Source organism: Oryx dammah, unplaced genomic scaffold (genome assembly GCF_014754425.2).
Source record: "Oryx dammah isolate SB20612 unplaced genomic scaffold, SCBI_Odam_1.1 HiC_scaffold_18, whole genome shotgun sequence".
Classification (NCBI taxonomy): domain Eukaryota; kingdom Metazoa; phylum Chordata; class Mammalia; order Artiodactyla; family Bovidae; genus Oryx; species Oryx dammah.
In genome coordinates this window covers 368585-389449 of record NW_024070202.1, presented here as the reverse complement: position 1 = coordinate 389449, position 20865 = coordinate 368585, and the positions used below count along the sequence as shown (strand labels likewise).

Sequence of the window (20865 nt, the reverse complement as noted above, 5' to 3'; positions counted from 1 at the left end):
ACTCCTGGGCATTTATTTACCCAAAAGGAAAATGTATGTCTGCACAAAAACCTGTACGTGAATATTCATAGCAGCTTTATTTGTAATAGCAAAAAGCTGGAAACAACTCATTATCCTTCAATGGATGATTAAACAAATTGCAGAACATCTCTATAATGGAATACTACGCAGCAAATAAAAACAGTCACTACTGGTACATGAAGCAACTTGGATGGATCTCAAGGGTATTATGTTAAATGAAAAAAGTCAATCTCAAAAGATTATATATGATTCTATTTATATAACATTCTTCAAATGACAAAATTATAGGGACAGAGAACAAATTAGTGGTTGCCTGGGAATAGGAAAGGGTGGTAGGGAGAAAGGAAGCACAAGAAAGATGTGCTGATAAAAATAGTTCTGTATCGTTTTGGTGTTTTGTTTTCTTTTTGTCATGCTGCGGGTCTTGTGGGATCTCAGTTCCCCAACCAGGGATCTGAATTCATGCCCCCTGCAGTGGAAGCACAGAATCCTAAACACTAGACTGCCAGGGAATTTCCACAGTATCTTAACCAAAGTGATGGCTACATGAATTTATACACGTGATAAAAATGCAAAGACAATAAAAATACATGTACATGTGCATATACAGACACAAAAATGAGTACATATAAAAACTGGTGAAATATGATAAAGGGCTAAAGGGTATACCAATGACAACTTTCCTTTTTTTCTTTTAGATCACCTGTGCCTTTAAAAAAATTTATTTATTTGGCTGTGCTGGGTCTTCATTGCTGAGTGCCGGCTTTCTCTACCTGCAGTGAGTGGGGGCTACTCTCTAGTTGCGGTGTGTAGGCTTCTCATTGCAGTGGCTTCTCTTGTTGCAGAACACAGGCTTTAGGGCATAGAGGCTTCAGTAGTTGTGGCACATGGGCTTAGCTGTCCCGAGGTATGTGGGATCTTCCTGGATCAGGGATCAAGCTGGTGTATCCTGTACTGGCAGGAGGATTCTTAACCACTTGACTACTAGGGAAGTCCAACATCCCAGTTTTGATACTAATAGCTACATATAGCAAGACACACACCACCACCACCCTCTACCCTGCCCCTGGTGAAACTAGCTACAGTATATAGAATTTCTACACTACTTTAACTTCCTGAGGTGGTGCTGCTGCTAAGTTGCTTCAGTCGTGTCCAACCCTGTGTGACCCCATAGATGGCAGCCCACCAGACTCCCCCATCCCTGGGATTCTCCATGCAAGAACACTGGAGTGGGTTCCCATTTCCTTCTCCAATGCATGAAAGTGAAGTGAAAGTGAAGTCACTCAGTCGTGTCTGTTGCGAGCGAAATGACACAAAGACAAAACACGAGACACAAGAGACAGACAATACACACTCCGGCCGGAGGAACAGAACTGCACAAACAATTTGCGGTTTATTATTATAAAGCCCCCCTAGGCAGAACTCCAGACTGCATGAATAAGCCTTTTCAGTACAGCACAGAGGCATACATGTTATCGTACAGCAAGGGGAGTGAAATCCGTGTCTACTGCAGAGTCTGTCCAAAGCCCTCCTTTCCTTCTTATCACAAGAAAGGAATGCTCCCTCGTTTGCAAGAGACCATTAAACTCAAGGCTGTGTCCAGACTCTTTTGGCAGAATGCCTTGTTTGCAAGCATGTTCAGCCCGAGCAGAGAGACCCGTTTGCAGGCACATCTCTGCTACCCTATTAACCCTTCACGTGTCTGACTCTTAGCCACCCCATGGCCTGCAGCCTACCAGGCTCCTCCATCCATGGGATTTTCCAGGTAAAAGTATTGGAATGGGTTGCCATTGCCTTCTCCCTGTGAGTCTATAACTATTTTAAAGTTTAGGGATTCCCTGGTGGTCCAGTGGTTAAGAATCCACCTTGCAATGCAAGGGACACCAGTTCAATCCCCACAGGGTAACTGAGCCAGTGGGCCACAACTAATGAGCCCGAGCTCTAGAGCCTGGAAGTTGCAACTATTAAGTCCAAGCTCCACGACTACTGAAGCCTATACATTTTAGAGCCTGTGCCCTGAAACAAGAGAAGCCCCTGCAACGGAGAAGCTCTTAAACCACAACTAGAGAAAACTGTGCACAGCAACCCAGTGCCACCAAATATAAAAATTCAAAGCTTAAAAATGCATTATATTCACATGCTGATGTATGTATAGACATCATACATATAAGCATATGTATGCCTTAAGTAAGTCTCAAACTTGCTTAGTCCTCAACTATACAATACCAACTAATCTGATATTGATATGTTACTATGGTAGTAAAGCCTCCATTTGTGAGCCCCACCATGAATTATAAAACTGACCTGAATCACCATTTTGTGCTGCCTGCACTGAGTATAAAGTTTTAAGTGTATGCTTCTGTCACTCACTAGCTGTAAGTATCTTGTGCTGTGCCTCAGCTAGCATTGATGGACACTCACTACAGGCTGGGCAGTGTCCTAAGTGCTTTACACACCTAACCTAATCTTCTCAACAATCCTACAAGTTAGGTACTATCATTCAGTTCAGTTCAGTTCAGTTCAGTTCAGTCGCTCAGTCGTGTCCGACTCTTCGCGACCCCATGAATTGCAGCATGCCAGGCCTCCCTGTCCATCACCATCTCCCGGAGTCCACCCAAACTCACATCCATCAAGTCAGTGATGCCATCCAGCCATCTCATCCTCTGTCGTCCCCTTCTCCTCCTGACCCCAATCGCTCCCAGCATCAGAGTCTTTTCCAATGAGTCAACTTTTCGCGTGAGGTGGCCAAAGTACTGGAGTTTCAGCTTTAGCATCATTCCTTCCAAAGAAATCCCATGGCTGATCTCCGTCAGAATGGACTGGTTGGATCTATCATTAGTCATACCATTTTATAATAAATGTGAAGAAAAGAAGACATAGAAAGTTAAGTAGCTCGCCGAAGATCACATAGCTACAAAGACAGTCCCAAGAGTTAAACCTTGGCATTCTTATCCAGAGCCCTTGAGCTTATTAACCAGTTTGTTCTCTGTAACCTCTCTAAATTTCAGCTTTTCCTCTATAAAATGGTGTTAATATATATAGATGTGTTTAGGATATCAAACCAGTCCAATCAACCCTAAAGGGAATCAACCCTGAATATTCACTGCAAGGACTGATGCTGAAGGTGACGCTCCAATACTCTGGCCACCTGATGTGAAGAGCCGACTCACTGGAAAAGACCCTGATGCTGGGAAAGACTGAGGGTAGGAGGAGAAGGAGATGACAGAGGATGAGATGACTAGATGGCATCACCGACTCAATGGACATGAGTTAGAGCAATTTCTGGGAGATGGTGAAGGACAGGGAAGCCTGGCATGCTGCAGTCCATCGGCTTGCAAACAGTCGGACATAACCTAGCGACCAAAGAACAACAATATGTACAAATAAGAATATATAAAATAGGATACAGCACCTAGTAAATGACAGCTTAAAAAGAGATTAGGAAAGAGTTGCAAATTAATAAAGCCGCAGAAGGCCTGTTTGATGGGCATGAGGACCCCTGCTCAATTCCCTGTGCTCAACTACCAAGTGAAAACATCAATTGTCAACTGGAATGGTGTTTGTAAAAAGCAAAATCAAACATGCATTAATCTCTAAATCATGATTCTGGGAGAAAGAAACCAGACATAAAAAAGTAGATACTATATGTACATTCATATAAAACTCTAGAAAATGAACACTAATCCACAGTGACAGAAAGATCAGTGGTTGCTTACAGCAGGGAGTCAGTCAGCTCAAAGGGGCGGACTACAATGGGCACAAGGAAGCTTTTGTAGTGTAGTAGTGTTATTCGCTCAGTCGTGTCAGACTCTGCGACTCCATGAAGTGTGGCCCACCAGGCTCCTCTGTCCATGGGATTCTCCATGCAACAATACTGGAGTGGATTGCCATTCCCTTCTTCAGAGGATCTTCCCAATCCAGGGATTGAACCTGGGTCTCCTGCATTGCAGGCAGATTCTTTACTGTCTGAGCCACAGGGAAGATCCTTAGGAAGCTTTTGAGGTGATGGAAATGTATGATATCTTGATAGTGATGATGGTTTCACAGATATATACTTCTGTCAAAACTCAAGCTGAACACTGTTAAATGGGTACAGTTACCTGTATACAAATCATACCTCAATAGTTATGTAAAAACCAAAAACATTAATATTTTTCAAATAAGCAAACTGCCCTGATTATAACTCTAACTTAATTTCATCAAAGTGAAAATTAAATGTTAGCCAGCATACTGCCAAGTTGAGAATTATATAAGGAACACAGACTATCAAAGCTCTATAAAGGAGGAAAAAATAATCTTCAGCTGATAAAATTTTTAAAAGATTCTTACTGAGTATTCCCCTAAGCAGCAGTACTTTTATTCACTAAATTAAGACCAGGGTATATGAAGTTTACAAACTGAAAAATAACTTTCTAAAATTAAATTTCTGGTTTCTTCAACAAAGGTGCAAGACCAGGAACCTTCTATTCTTTGTTCAAATTCAAACCAACCAAGCCTTTGTGCTCCTATTCTCTTTCTTCTTTGAAATTTCCATTCCTGTTACCATAGGAACTTGCTGACAAGCCTTCAAGCATAGCAACAGCCCAAGCTTAGCAAGGATTGTGAAAGGGGAACAGAGTCAAAGGCCAAAATTCGACTCATGAGAATCAGAATTCCAATCTTTGTCACTCTACAAAGGATTTGATAACCATAGAAACTGTATCCTACTGGGTTTGGGACTATTATGACTAAATCCATTAAATGTGAAACCAAATGTGGAACAGCCTTGAAAATTCAAAAATGATATTCATTCTATTTTAAATCCAAATTAGAGTAAGAAATTATTTTTAAAAAACCTTTTAGAATAATTTTAAATGATGTAAAAAAAGACCTTTAAAAACTTTTTTGTAAGAATAAAATTCTAAAGAGAAAAGGTCTAAAACTTTAAGAATTACTTTATATATATATATATAAATTATACATTTGTAAAATACCTTTAGTCCCATAGATTTGCTTTTCTTTTACAAATTTATTTAGTTAATGTCTTATGACAGCATATTAAATACTTTCCGATATTACTTCAGTGAGCTAGTTGGCAGAAATATGACTTTATCACAGGAGTATATTTATCTTAAAATTAAGTCAAATGGGAGCTCCTGGAGCAGCCCATAAAATTTGACTTTTCTTCAGGAAGTAAACTTTTAACATTTTAAGTATCATGGATGGTTGTGAATTATAGTCTGTCTCAAACGATAAAATTTTACAAACCAAATTCATCCCAATAATTTAAGTAAGCATTTTAAGGCATTCTTTAAAGTGATCTAAAATGCAAGTAATTGTGCTAATTCAAGAACAATCACTGTTGGTCTTGACAAAAATCTTTCCAGATCACTTACTCTACATGAACATGAAAACGCTTTTCTTCAACAAAAACAGGATGATATATTATTTTATTATCTATTCCTATTTTTTCCTATTAATTAATGTATCAAATTTGGCTTCCCTGGTGGCTCAGTAGTAAAGAATCCACCTGCCAAGCAGGAGACGCTGGTTCAATCCCTGGGTTGGGGAGATTCCCTGGAGGAGGAAATGGCAAACCCACTCCAGTATTCTTACCTGGGAAATCCCATGGACAGAGAAGCCTAGAGGGATCCATCAAGTACCACCATTAGAATTTGACAGGCAAAGATGGAGATGAGATTATTTAGGCAGAAAGAGAATGAAAGGTCTAGAGATAAGAAAGCTGGTTTGTTTTATTCCTTTACTATACTACTTACAAGCTTAAATACATAATGTTGAAAGCTTCAAGTCACTTTGACCTTTCCCCGCTCCAAAAAAAAAAGGGCAAAGTAAAACACTGGTGTTCACAGGAAAGTGGTATCTTTGGTACTCCTGTCAGGACTACCATTACTAACCCCAACAAACGCACAACTACTTACAATTCCAGGAGATCATGTGCTTGAGTACAGCTCTACAACCACAACCACGGCTACTACCATCTCTTCCGGAATTCACAGTTTATGAAGTTCATTCACTCACTCAAACACTTATTTAGCAGTTATTATGTTTTAGGTACTATGTTAGCTGCTGGCCCTACAAAGATGAATAAGGACCTCAATAGCAAGTTCTGCTTTCAAAAGGAAATGTCCTTCAGTAGGACCTGAACTAAAAAATGAGGACAAGTTCGTACCCAATACAATGGCTATTATTCCAAAACAAAAACCCAGAAAATAACTAGTGTTGCAGACGATATAGAGATACTGGAACCCTTGTGCATCGCTAGCAAAAATGTAAAATGGAGCAGCTGCTATACAAAACAGTTCGGAGGTTCCTCAAAAAATTAAACAGAATTATCATGCTATCCCAAAATTTCACTTCTGAGAATACCCTAAAAAAATTTAAAGCAAAGACTGGAACAAATATTTATACATCTGTATTCATAGCAGCTATATTCATAATAGCCAAAAAGTGGAAGGAACTCAAGTGTCTGATGAAAGAATGATTAAACTAAAAGTGGGGCATAAATATACAATGAAATATTATTCAGTCTTAAAAAGGCAGGAAATTCTGACACTTGTTACAACATGGATAAATCTTGAAGACACTGTGCTAAGTGAAATAAGCCAATCACAAAAGGACAAATATTTTATGATTTCACTTAAATGAGGTACTGGAGTAGTCAAATTCAGAGAGAAAGAAAAAAAGTAGAATGGTGGTTGCCAAAGGTTGAGGGGAGGGGAGAAGAGGGAATTATTGTTTAATAGGTTATAGTGTTTCAGTTTCAGAAGCTGAAAAAGTAAAGGATAGTGGTAATGACATACCAAGGGGACTGTACTTAATGCCACTGAACTGCACACTTAAAAATGATTGGAACGGGGGAATTCCTTGGTGGTCTCATGGTTAGGACTCTGAACTTTCACTGCTGGGGACTGGGTTGAATCTCTGGTTGAGGAATTAAGATGCCATAAGCTGCATGGTATGCCAAAAAACAAACGAGAAAAGGTTCAAATGGTAAATTTTATGTTATATATATTTTGCGTACATGCATGCTAAGTCACTTCAGTCATGTCCAACTCTGCAACACTATGGATTGTAGCCTTTCACACTCCTCTGTCCATTGGATTCCCCAGGCAAGAATACTGGATTGGGAAGCCATGCCCTCCTCCAGATCTCCCCAACCCTAGGATCAAACCCACATCTCCTGCATTGGTAGGCGGTTTCTTTACCACTAGTGCAACATGTATATTTTGCCACAATTTTAAAAAAAAATTCTGAGGAATATTATGTATAAGTGCTACTATGAAATAGCCAGGATATACTGTTAAGTAAAAAAGCAAGGTAGAGAAAACAAACAGTATTGACACTATATCAAAAGTACGTGAAAGAATATATAGCTATACACAAATATTATACAGACATTTTCTGTAATTACTATAATTTTTTAATGGAAGGATAAACAAAAAGCTTTAAAAAAACAACTACCCCCAAGGGTAGTTGTTCCTTCCTTCGAAAGAATAAGGTTAGGATTCAGCTGGTAAAGAATCCACTTGCAGACTCCGGTTCAATTCCTGGGTCAGGAAGATCCCTTGGAGAAAGGATAGGCTATCTACTCCAGTATTCGTGGGCTTCCCTGGTGGCTCAGATGGTAAATAATTTGCCTGAAATTCAGGAAACCTGAGTTTGATCCCTGGGTTGGGAAGATTCCCTGAAGGAGGGCATGACTCCACTCCAGTATTCTTGCCTGGAGAATCGCCATGGACAGAGGAGCCTAATAGGCTACAGTCCATTGGGTCTCAAAGGGTCAGACTTGAATGAGTGACTAAGCACAAACACAGTCCAGAAACTAGACTCCTCTGAAGGTACCCTGTCATATATATCAAGTTTTTAAACATGATTATAAAATTAATTTAAACAAAAAAAATTTTAAGTTGTTCCTCAAAACCCAAATGAAAAACAAACCTAAACTGCGTATTGAGTTAAACCAAACAGAGGAGTACTTAACTATAAAACACAGTAATCTCACTGCAGATCCTTGGTGAAATACATCCTAAGGACATAAGAAATACAAGAAACCTTACAGTGCTTTCAGTAATGATACTGATATTATTCTGAAATTATGTAATATCTGTAAATCATAAGGTTTCAGTATGAGAAGAAACAAAAATTCTAAAATATTAAATAAAAACTCTCCAATACTATTTAATTACAAGTTATCAGTATAAACTCATGCTGAACTTTTCTTTTTTTAAAAAAGTATTTCCTAGCTCCATCTTTGAAGAGACCTATAAACTACTAAACTAGTATAAATAAGCATCGCACCCAAATAGCAGTCTGTAAAAATCCGTGAAAATTCTTTCCAACTAAAAGGAACCAGTGCTCCCTAAAGAAAGTGATAATTCAAGTTCTGAGGCAGAATTTTATAAATTAGGTTGGATCATACCAGAAAGAAAGGAAGCCATCAGAAACCACTAGGGTAGTATCAAAAACAGTTAGGGGCTATCTTGAAGAGGTGCTCACTATCAAAAACAGAACAAACTGAGCCACAACGAAATAGTAACCGCAATGGACTGAAACATATAAAATATGGTAAAAATCCATGAGTTCATAATGATACTTGGAAAGGAGAACGATGGTATTTGAAAGGAGAAAGATCTCATTAGTCACTTTTGAAAGATTCTTGTGAATCAATTATCCTAAAAACTAACAAAGGAGAACAGTTGCATATTTACTGTCTTTTTTATATAAACTGAACATAAGAATAACTCAACAGTCCAATAATCAAAATGAGGAAATTTCTGTTTATAAAATATTCTAGCTGAGAATTGAAGAATGACAGAATATCACCATTTTACAAACCCCTAATAAAATTCTTGACCTAAGGAAAGATCGATGGCTGCTAAAATAATACGGAGCAACAAACAGATATTACACTGCCTTGGAAGTCTTCTTTCAAAACAAAAATAGACAGAGGAACACTGCAAAAAAGTAAGGAAGTGCCCCATAAAGGGAGAGTTATAGAGCTACGTCACAGACATAAGGAACCAACTGAAAAAGCTCCCACTGGAGCATGTGCCACACTGAAGGATCTGCATAATGCAACAAAGATCCTGCGTGCCACAACTAAGACTTGATGCAGCCCAATAATAAAAAGAAATATTTAAAAATATATATTTTTAGAACTTTTAAAAGTTTGATATTACTATGGAGAAACACACATGAATCAGGCCTCAGTTCCTGTGGTCACTCTGCTGTGTGTGGGCAACACTAGTTAGAGGCTCTTGCTGGACAGAGGCTGTGTGGGGGCTTGAGATATGCTTGGGAGCCCTGCCAGTCAGGGCCATGCTGCTGGTGCTGCTATCCCTTAGTCATTAACTGACCTTTCCTCCCCACTGGTCCCTGACCAAGAGACAGATTCTGTCTGTTCCTCTGTCCCTGAATGTGGAGATTCAGTCATTGCAAAGATGCAGTTCCCCTGAAGCAACCCTCAAGACTTGTGCAATACCTATAACCATGTTTTCTGAGTGCTTCAGAGGTAGACTTTAATGGTGCTGTTCTCATTTACATATTTTTTTCCAATACTTTTACACACACTTGCTGCTTTACACAATCACTATGAAAATGCTGTCCCTTTAAACCATGGATCCAGAAAGGTGACAATTCATCAACGTAATTGGCTTTTAAAGTAATAAAGTCATCTCTGATTTTAAAAGTAAATAAAATGGAGAAAAAAAAAAAAAACAGAGGAATGCAAACAGCAAACTGAAGTCTGAGAAAATCTGTAGGGTTAAGTGTGTTATAAGAAAAAAGGAAGAGGGGAAACAGAAGGAGAAACTATAAATTAAGAGACATATCAGTTCAGTTCAGTCGCTCAGTCGTGTTCAACTCTTTGCGTCTCCATGAACTGCAGCACACCAGGCCTCCCTGTCTATCACCAACTCCCAGAGTCCACCCAAATCCATGTCCATCGAGTCGATGATTTCATCCAACCAGCTTATACTCTGTTGTCCCCTTCTCCTCCTGCCCTCAATCTTTCCCAGCAGCAGGGTCTTTTCCAATGAGTCAGCTCTTCACATCAGGTGGCCAAGGCATTGGAGTTTCAACTTCAACATCAGTCTGTCAAATGAACACTCATGACTGATCTTTATGACGGACTGGTTGTATCTCCTTGCAGTCCAAGGGACTCTCAAGGGTCTTCTCCAACACAGTTCAAAAGTATCATTCTTCTGAGCTCAGCTTTCTTCACAGTCCAACTCTCACATCCATACATGACCACAGGAAAAACCACAGCTTTGACTAGACGGACCTTTGTCGCAAAGTAATATCCCTGCTTTTTAATGTGCTGTCTAGGTTGGTCATAACTTTCCTTCCAAGGAGTGAGCATCTTTTAATTTCATGGCTGCAATCACCATTTGCAGTGATTTTGGAGCATAAAAAAGTAAAGTCTGACACTGTTTACTGTGTCCCCATCTATCTGCCATGAACTGATGGGACCGGATGCCATGATCTTCATTTTCTGAATGTTGAGCTTTAAGCCAACATTTTCACTCTCCTCTTTCACTTTCATCAAGAGGCTTTTTATTTCCTCTTTACTTTCTGCCATAAGGGTGGTGTCGTCTGCATATCTGAGGATATTAATATTTCTCCCAGCAATCTTGATTCCAGTTTGTACTTCCTCCAGCTCAGCATTTCTCATGATGTACTCTGCATATAAGTCAAATAAGCAGGGTGACAATATACAGCTTTGAAGTATTCCTTTTCCTATTTGGAACCAGTCTGTTGTTCCATGTTCAGTTCTAACTATTGCTTCCTGACCTGTATACAGGTTTCTCAAGAGGCAGGTCAGGTGATCTGGTATTCCCATCTCTTGAAGAATTTTCCACAGTTTATTGTGATCCACACAGTCAAAGGCTTTGGCATAGTCAATAAAGCAGAAATAGATGCTTTTCTGGAACTCTTGCTTTTTCGATGATCCAGCGGATGTTGGCAATTTGATCTCTGATTCCTCTGCCTTGTCTAAAACCAGCTTGAACATCTGGAAGTTCACGGTTCATGTATTGCTGAAGCCTGGCTTGGAGAATTTGAAGCATTACTTGATTAGTGTGTGAGATGAGTAGCCACCAGAGTCAACAAAAGAGTCCGAAATGCAGTACTTGAATGCAATCTCAAAAACGACAGAATGATCTCTGTTCGCTTCCAAGGCAAACCATTCAGTATCATGGTAATTCAAGTCTATGCCCCAACGAGTAACGCCAAAGAAGCTAAAGTTGAACACTTCTATGAAGACCTACAAGAACTTCTAGAACACCCAAAAAAGATGTCCTTTTTATTATACAGGACTGGCACGCAAAAGTAGGAAGTCAAGAAACATCTGGAGTAACAGGCAAATTTGGCCTTGGAATACGGAATGAAGCAGAGCAAAGGCTAATAGAGTTCTGCCAAGGAACGCACTGGTCATAGCCAATACCCTCTTCCAACAACACAAGAGAAGACTCTACACATGGACATCACCAGATGGTCGACACCAAAATCAGATTGGTTACATTCTTTGCAGCCATAGATGGAGAAGCTGAATACAGTGAGCAAAAACAAGACAGGGAGCTGACTGTGGCTCAGCTCAGGAACTCCTTATTGCCAAATTCAGACTGAAATTGAAAAAAGTGGAGAAAACCACTAGACCATTCAGGCATGACCTAAATCAAATAAGCAGGGTGACAATATACAGTTTTGAAGTACTCCTTTTCCTATTTGGAACCAGTCTATTGTTCCATGTTCAGTTCTAACTGTTGCTTCCTGACCTGCATACAGGTTTCTCAAGAGGCAGGTCAGGTGGTCTGGTATTCCCATCTTTTTCAGAATCTATGGTTTTTCCAGTGGTAGTGAGAAACAGATTTAAGGGACTAGATCTGATAGAGTGCCTAATGAACTATGGATGGAGGTTCTTGACATTGTACAGGAGACAGGAATCAAGACCATCGCCAAGAGACATATCTATTGAATGTAATGCATGAACCCTGATTTGAAAAGCCAACTATTAAAAAACTGTGAAATTCTAAGTATAGTTTGGGCTGCCCTTGTGGTTCAGATGGTAAAGAATCTGCCTGTAATTTGAGAGACTTGGTTTCAATCCCTGGGTTGGGAAGATCCCCTGGAAGAGGGCATAGCAATTCACTCCAGTGTTCTTGACTGGAGAATCCCATGGACGGAAGAGCCTGGTGGGCTACAGTCCATGGGGTCGCAAAGAGTAGGACATGACTGAAAGACTAAGCACAGCATAAAGATAATTTGAACATTAATTTGAAACATATATTTGAAAATATATTTGCAAATACTGAGGAAGTAATATGTTTACATATTTTGAAAGAGTCCTTACTTTACAGAGAAATACGAGGAAATATTTATGGATAAAATTATGGTGTGTGTCATTTGCTTCAAAGTAACCCAGCTAGATGTGCAGTCATAAATGAAATAAGACTAGTATGAGTTGATAGTTTTTGCACCTGGATGATGGGTACATAGTGTTCCATATATGTCCACATAACTGAAATCTTCCATAATAAAAAGTTGCAGGGAGAAAAGGCTAAAATTTGAGTTTGGATAACTAGGAAACTAGTCCAAACATGCTTTGTTCTCAATGAGCCATAAAGGATACCAAGAATGTTCAGGCTTTGAGGATCTCTGTTTCCACTAGGATCTATGCACTTGCAAGTTTCTCATGCTATAAGAAAATATTTAATGAGAATTACAAAAGAAAACAGCAAATGGGGGCAAGTAGGAACCATCTCGGGAGTTTTTTCCTCTGATTATCCTACACAGGTTTAGTTTCAAAAAAAAATTTAAAAAAAGCAATCAACCTCCCAAAGAAATTAAAGACTGCTTATTCCACAATCTAACTAAAATTAAACAGACTGACAGGTAACAAAGAATGATGCTCTGTATTTGAAGAGCATTTTAACTTTTAAAGTTCTTTAAAATACACATAAATTGTACCATTTGATCTTAACAAAAACTTTGTAAAAGGGACAGGGAAAATACTTCCTAGAAGAAACAGACACAAGGGAGTCACAATATTAGGTAGTGGCAGAATACAAGTCTTCTATTCCTGTTTTAGTGCTTCTTTCAATAAACTGTACCCGTCCTATTCAACAGGGCTTAATTATTCAATATAGGGGAAAAAAAAACTGCTCGGATTTCTTTCATTATCTTAAGTAGCTGATAACATGTGGGTTCATAAAAATAGTTACTAACATTTGTTGTCCATGTTGGACAGCTCCTAAAAATGTACTTGGCAATTTCAGTTCAGTTCAGTCACTCAGTCATATCTGATTTTTGCAACCCCATGAACCACAGCATGCCAGGCCTCCCTGTCTATCACCAACTCCAGGAGTCCACCCAAATCGATGGCCATCAAGTCAATGCCATTGAACCATCTTATCCTCTGTCATCCCCTTCTCCTCCTGCCCTCAATCTTTCCAGCAGCAGGGCCTTTTCAAATGAGTCAGCTCTTCACATCAGGTGGCCAAAGTATTGGAGTTTCAGCTTCAACATCAGTCCTACTAATGAACATCCAGGACTGATCTCCTTTAGGATGGAATGTCTGGATCTCCTTGCAGTCCAAGGGACTCTCAAGAGTCTTCTCCAACACCACAGTTCAAAACCATCAATTCTCCAGCACTCAGCTTTCTTCACAGTCCAACTCTCATATCTATACATGACCACTGGAAAAACCATAGCCTTGACTAGACGGACCCTTGTTGGCAAAGTAATGTCTCTGTTTTTAAATATGCTATCTAGGTTGGTCATAACTTTCTTTCCAAGGAGTAAGTATCTTAATTTCATGGCTGCAATCACCATCTTCAGTGATTTGGGAGCCCAGAAAAATAAAGTCAGGCACTGTTTCCACTGTTTCCCCATCTCTTTACCATGAAGTGATAGGACCGGATGCCATGATCTTAGTTTTCTGAATGCTGAGCTTTAAGCCAACATTTTCACTCTCCTCTTTCACTTTCATCAAGAGGCTCTTTAGTTCTTCACTTTCTGCCATAAGGGTGGTGTCATCTGCATATCTGAGGTTATTAATATTTCTCCTGGCAATCTTGATTCCAGCTTGTGCTTCCCCCAGCCCAGCATTTCTCATGATGTACTCTGGGTATGAGTTAAATAAGCAGGGTGACAATATACAGCCTTGACATACTCCTTTTCCTATTTGGAACCAGTCTGTTGTTCCATGTTCAGTTCTAACTGTTGCTTCCTGACCTACATATAGGTTTCTCAAGAGGCAGGTCAGGTGTTCTGGTATTCCCATCTCTTGAAGAATTTTCCACAGTTTATTGTGATCTACACAGTCAAAGGCTTTGGCATAGTCAATAAAGCAGAAATAGATGTTTTTCTGGAACTCTCTTACTTTTTCCATGATCCGGCAGAGGCTGGCAATTTGATCTCTCGTTCTTCTGCCTTGTCTAAAACCAGCTTGAACAACTGGAAGTTCTCGGTCCATGTATTGCTGAAGCCTGGCTTGGAGAACTTTACTAGCATGTGAGATGAGTGCAATTGTGCGGTATTCTGAGCATTCTTTGGCATTGCCTTTCTTTGGAATTGGAATGAAAACTGACCTTTTCCAGTCCTGTGGCCACTGCTGAGTTTTCCTTATTTGCTGGCATATTGAGTGCAGCACTTTCAGAGCATCATGTTTCAGGATTTGAAATAGCTCAACTGGAATTTCATCACCTCCACTAGCTTTGTTTGTAGTGATGCTTCCTAAGTCCCACTTGACTTCACATTCCAGGATGCCTGGCACTAGGTGAGTGATCACACCATCGTGAGTATCTGTGTCGTGAAGATCTTTTTTGTACAGTTCTTCTGTGTGTTCTTGCCACCTGTTCTTAATATCTTCTGTTTCTGTTAGGTCCCTACCATTTCTGTCCTTTATTGAGCTCATCTTTGCATGAAATGTTCCCTTGGTATCTCTAACTTTCTTGAAGAGATCTCTAGTCTTTCCCATCCTATAGTTTTTCTCTATTTCTTTGCACTGATCGCTGAGGAAGGCTTTCTTATCTCTCCTTGCTATTCTTTGGAACGCTGCACTCAAATGGGTATATCTTTCCTTTTCACCTTTGCTTTTCGCTTCTCATCTTTTCACAGCTATTTGTAAGGCCTCCTCAGACAGCCATTTTGCTTTTTTGCATTTCTTTTTCTTGGGGATGATCTTGATTCCTGTCTCCTGTACAATGTCAATTGTACATTGAAGACAATTGTACTGTATCCTGTACTTGGCAATTTAGACAGTTCAAAATGGTGTGAGAAACTCAGGAATGAGCAATCTTGTTTCTATCAAAAGCCACAATACTCAGGGAAAAGCAGACATCAAGTTAAGAACTTAAGAAAAATGTAATATGTGTGTGTGTGTATAAACGCACGTTTTGTAAATAAGAGAAATAAACATACTAACATACTACAAGGATCTTTTCTCCAATGTAATAAACGGACATTCACCCCATTTATTTGAACATGTTCCAATTTCAATCAAAGTACTGAGGAGGAATTTTTTATATATAATGAAAGAACACCCAACTTGTTGATTGTGAACAATAATAAGCAAATTTGAAATAACCCAAATTCTGCAATTTCTCTCCTGGCATCCTTAGCTCAATATCATACATTATTTCATTCAAAGCACTCATTTTGATTTCACCAAACATCAGTACAGGAATGAACTCGAGGCAGGCTTGAAGCCTGGGTCTGCTGAAAGATGCTATACCTAAGAAATGTCTTTCAACACATCCAGTCCCACAAAGAACACTCAAGAATGTGTTGGGGTTACCTGCTCCAATTATTTGCTCCCACTAAAAGCTGCCAAGCTGATCCAAAGTTCCTGGATCAGAGACAGGAGGGTGTCATCAGCAGACAAGTCCTTGTAAGGATCTAAGAATCCTTACTTCTATTTGCAAGTATGCTGTGCTGATTGCTGAATTTCCATATTCTCTGCTATTACAGAAACTTTACACTCCCAGACTGTCAGGAGACTCTGTCAGTGGCATCACTGTCCTGATATGATGACCAAGCCAACTATACCCACATCACTTCATATCACCAGAGCTTTCTCTTACTCATCTAGGTGCTCTCCCTAGAATGAGTGAAATTCAAAAAGATGCAGTCTCACTGCCAACAAAATGTCTAGCCTATATGGGCATGTTTGAAGAGAGGACAGAGACAGCTCACCATGCCACCATTATGAAAGCCCCAGGAGCCCACAATGAGAGATGCAAATTCATATGAAACAAATACATCGTTTTCCTAGTACTTTCTCTCTAGGGTCACTTAGAAATGAAATTTGGAATAGAATTAACACTTGTAGATCATCTATTCTGCATCATGCATTGTGCTAGCTACTTAAATCTCTCATTTAATCTTAATAGCCATTCAAAGTATTTTTGTTATTAGTGACTTTTCACAAATGATTTTCACAAAGATGCTGAAGTGAAGTGAAATGACTCAGTTGTATCCAACTCTTTGCCACCGCATAAACTGTAGCCTAGTGGGCTCCTCGGTCTATGGGATTTTCCAGGCAAGAGTACTGTAGTGGGTTGCCATTTCCTTCTCCAGATCACATAGATGTTAGGTAGGTGACTTAATTTCAAAGTCTGAAAGCTACTACGTGAAAGAGGCAAAATGAAAGTGAAGTCACTCAGTCGTGTCTGACTCTTTGCGACCCCTTGGACTGTAGCCCACCAGGCTCCTCCATCCATGGGATTCTCTGGGCAAGAATACTGGAGTGGGTTGCCATTTCCTTCTTCAGGGGATCTTCTTGACCCAGGGATCGAGCACAGGTCTCCCGCATTGCAGGCAGATGCTTTAACCTCTGAGCCACCAGGTAAACCCAAATCTTTATGACTTATTTCTTACAACTCTATTTGCTTTCCAAAGGAGTTATACTGACTTAAAATGATACCAGAACCAAAGATATTCCTCCTTCATTTTCTTTTTTGGTGAGAGAATTGGGTAGTTTTAATATCCAACAGGGAATACCATGCCTGGAATCAAATTCCTATATTAAAACAATACGCATTTTCATATACTCAATCTAACAGCCTATACCAAATCTCCCCTTACCAGTTAGACTTTGTGTAGTCAGTGGAAGAGCAGAAATATTTTATTCAACCTCTACAATATTTTCAACTATTTGGACTATACAAGCTGCCCTCTATGTTCCAAAATCTATGAATAATAATCTTTCTACAAAATTTCCCAAATTTATGTTAGTTTACTTGGAAGTACTAAACCTTTGAATTTTACTATAAAATGAAGATTCCAAAACACGTAGTATTCAACTTGCTGAAAGCACTGTAACAAAGGATTAAAGACTAAATTAAAAAAAAAAAACACTTTAAATTCTATGTACTATGTAGCTACATTAATATGAGAATATAGGAAAATGGTAAAAGTTATCACTTTAAGAGAACTTACTCCAAAAGTACTGTGACAAGTACTTTATAAATGCTTCATTTCATATCTGCCAAAGTGTTAACTCTATTTTACAAGCAAAGTGACAATGGTAAGAAAGCTCAAGTAACTTACCCAAAGTAATACAGATAGAAAGTGAAAGTGGTAGCTGCTGCTGCAGTTTATACAACTCCAAAACTTTTATCGTCACAGTTTACTGCCCCCTAATTTCTATCTATCAATGCTGTGAAAGTGCTGCACTCAACATGCCAGCAAATAAGGAAAACTCAGCAGTGGCCACAGGACTGGAAAAGGTGAGTTTTCATTCCAATCAGAAAGAAAGGCAATGCCAAAGAATGCTCAAACTACCATACAATTGCACTCATCTCACATGCTAGTAAAGTAATGCTCAAAATTCTCCAAGCCAGGCTTCAGCAATTACGTGAACCTTGAACTGCCAGATGTTCAAGCTGGTTTTAGAAAAGGCAGAAGAACCAGAAATCAAATTGCCAACATTCGCTGGATCATCGAAAAAGCAAGAGAGTTCCAAAAAAACAACTCTTTCTGCATTATTGACTATGCCAAAGCCTCTGACTGTGTGGATCACAATAAACTGTGGAAAATTCTGAGAGAGATGGGAATACCAGATCACCTGACCTGCCTCTTGAGAAACCTATATGCAGGTCAGGAAGCAACAGTTAAAACTGGACATGGAACAACAGACTAGTTCCAAATAGGCAAAGGAGTATGTCAAGGCTGTATATTGTTGCCCTGATTATTTAACTTCTATGCAGAGTACATCATGAGAAACGCTGGACTGGAAGAAGCACAAGCTGGAATCAAGATTGCCAGGAGGAATATTAATAACCTCAGATATGCAGATGAAACCACCATTATGGCAGAAAGTGAAGAGGAAATAGCCTCTTGATGAAAGTGAAAGAGGAGAGTGAAAATGTTGGCTTAAAGCTCAACATTCAGAAAACTAAAATCATGGCATCTGGACCCATCACTTTCTGGGAAATAGATGGGGAAACAGTGGAAACGGTGTGACTTTATTTTTTTGGGCTCCAAAATCACTGAAGATGGTGATTGCAGCCATGAAATTAAAAGACACTTACTCCTTGGAAAGAAAGTTATGACCAACCTAGATAGCATATTGAAAAGCAGAGACATTACTTTGCAACAAAGTTCTGTCCACTCATGGCTATGGTTTTTCCTGTAGTCATGTATGGATGTGAGAGTTGGACTGTGAAGAAGCCTGAGCACCGAGGAATTGATGCTTTTGAACTGTGGTGTTGGAGAAGACTCTTGAGAGTCCCTTGGACTGCAAGGAGATCCAACCAGTCCATTCTAAAGGAAATCAGCCCTGGGTGTTCTTCGGAAGGAATGATGCTAAAGCTGAAACTCCAATACTTTGGGCACCTCATGTGAAGAGTTGACTCATTGGAAAAGACTCTGATGCTGGGAGGGATTGGGGGCAGGAGGAGAAGGGGATGACAAAGGATGAGATGGCCGGATGGCATCACTGACTGGATGGACGTGAGTCTGAGTGAACTCTAGGAGTTGGTGATGGACAGGGAGGCCTGGCGTGCTGCAATTCATGGGGTCGCAAAGAGTCGGACGCAATTGAGTGACTGAACTGAACTAAAATACTGTAAACCGACCAGCCTAAATGGTGAACCAAAGAATCCATTTTCAAAATTATGTTACCTTTAATATTTACTAACTGAGTTATGAATATTATTATAGTCTGCTCTTTAAAGGCTTATTATCAAATAACAGAAAAGATGTAACCATAACTTGGAATATTTAAACTTCTGAAAGGCTATTATTTCCCCAGTTCTAATGCTTTTATCTTCATAAAAGAATAATATCTGAAAACTAAGATGAGTAACATTCCCCAAACATGAAATCGTCAATCTATCAGAGGCTGAACCTAAATACATATCTTTTTAATGTACAAGATGCAGGTAAAAATAACCCATTAGTTTTTTCTGTTATTTATCAAACACATTCATTAGACTGATTAAAAGGGCAATACAAGAATAATTTTCTCTGACATGCCAAATAATAGATGAAGTCTTACCTCCATTGCTAAAGCTGTTCTGTTGGTCATAATGATTCAGAAGATTGGGCCTGAAGGCAGTTTATAAGGCAAATCTTGGCACATCCTTAAGGTAATAGGCTCAAAGAAAACAAACTGTGCCCACCTATATGGCCCACAAACATAGTCAAGGGCCACAGAGAGAAGACGATCCAACTCATAGCCATGCTTTCTGTATTGAATGAGATTCAGATGATCAGGCCTACTCAATATGTATTTTAGATCTTTGTACAACTGCAGGTCTCAGCTTGAAAGTACTTCTTCTATTTTACTGTTAAGTTCTTCAAACAGAATTACTCTTCGTATCGTCAGAGGTTGGTTAGCTTGGTCTCACAAAAGGCATTTGTTTTTGGTTTCACAATATGGGAAAATGACATCATCTTGCCTCTTCTTTTCATTTTATTACATCGGGCACCATTTGGCCAACTTGTCAAGTTGCTAACAACCACATTCCCAAACAATAGATTCCATGTTAGGAGAACAGCTATTTCTTCCTTTGACTGAAATATCTGAAAAATAATTTTTTAAAAAAATTGGGAGAAATTAGCAATTTCCTCGTAAAATATTACAGGCTTGATTGATATTAAAACTTTGATTAGCTCAGTAAAGTTGCAGGATACAAAATCGGTATACAAAAATCAGTTGCGTTTCTACACACTAACAATTAGCTACTAGAAAGAGAAATTTTAAAAAACTGCCTTTGGGACTTTCTGGTGGTCCAGTGATTAAAACTGCACACATCCACTGCTGGAGCACCAGTGCACTCCCTGGTGGAGAACTAAAATTCCAAATGCCGAGAGTGTAGCTAACAACAACAATCACAAACTTTGATGCTCTGGGTTTGATACAATACTGCCTTACAGATAAAATACATGGGTATTTTATAATAAAAATACTATAGTTTTTCTACCTTATCATTCTTGCTATAGATATACCAAAGAATCCATAAATAGCATTTAAAGGTACTATTTCCACCCTCAGTTGTTCATATAAGATATAGTTTAATTTCCCAACTATAATGGTAGTTTTTCATTTGTCACAAGACATAATTGATCCATTTTGAAACACCTGCATGCTGTTGTCCTAAATTTTATTTAAATATCTGGCACACTTTATTATATATGTTTTAATCATTAAATGATTCAGCAGATGGTATCTGTGAAAGGTGTAAAATATAAAGAAATCAAAAGATATGGATTCAAGCCTCTTCCCAACTATGTGAATCACTTAACTTCTCTGAGCTCAGAATTTTTCTTTCTAAAAATTGCACCTTCCTATCAAAGATGGTATATGAGTGAATTATAAAATAATGTACTCTATAAAAG

General features: G+C 39.0%; 1 pseudogene; it reads right to left on the bottom strand.

The window, feature by feature from the left end:
- Positions 1-20330, bottom strand: part of LOC120877808 — a 74104-nt pseudogene extending 53774 nt beyond the window's left edge.
- Positions 20331-20865: the final 535 nt, after the last annotated feature.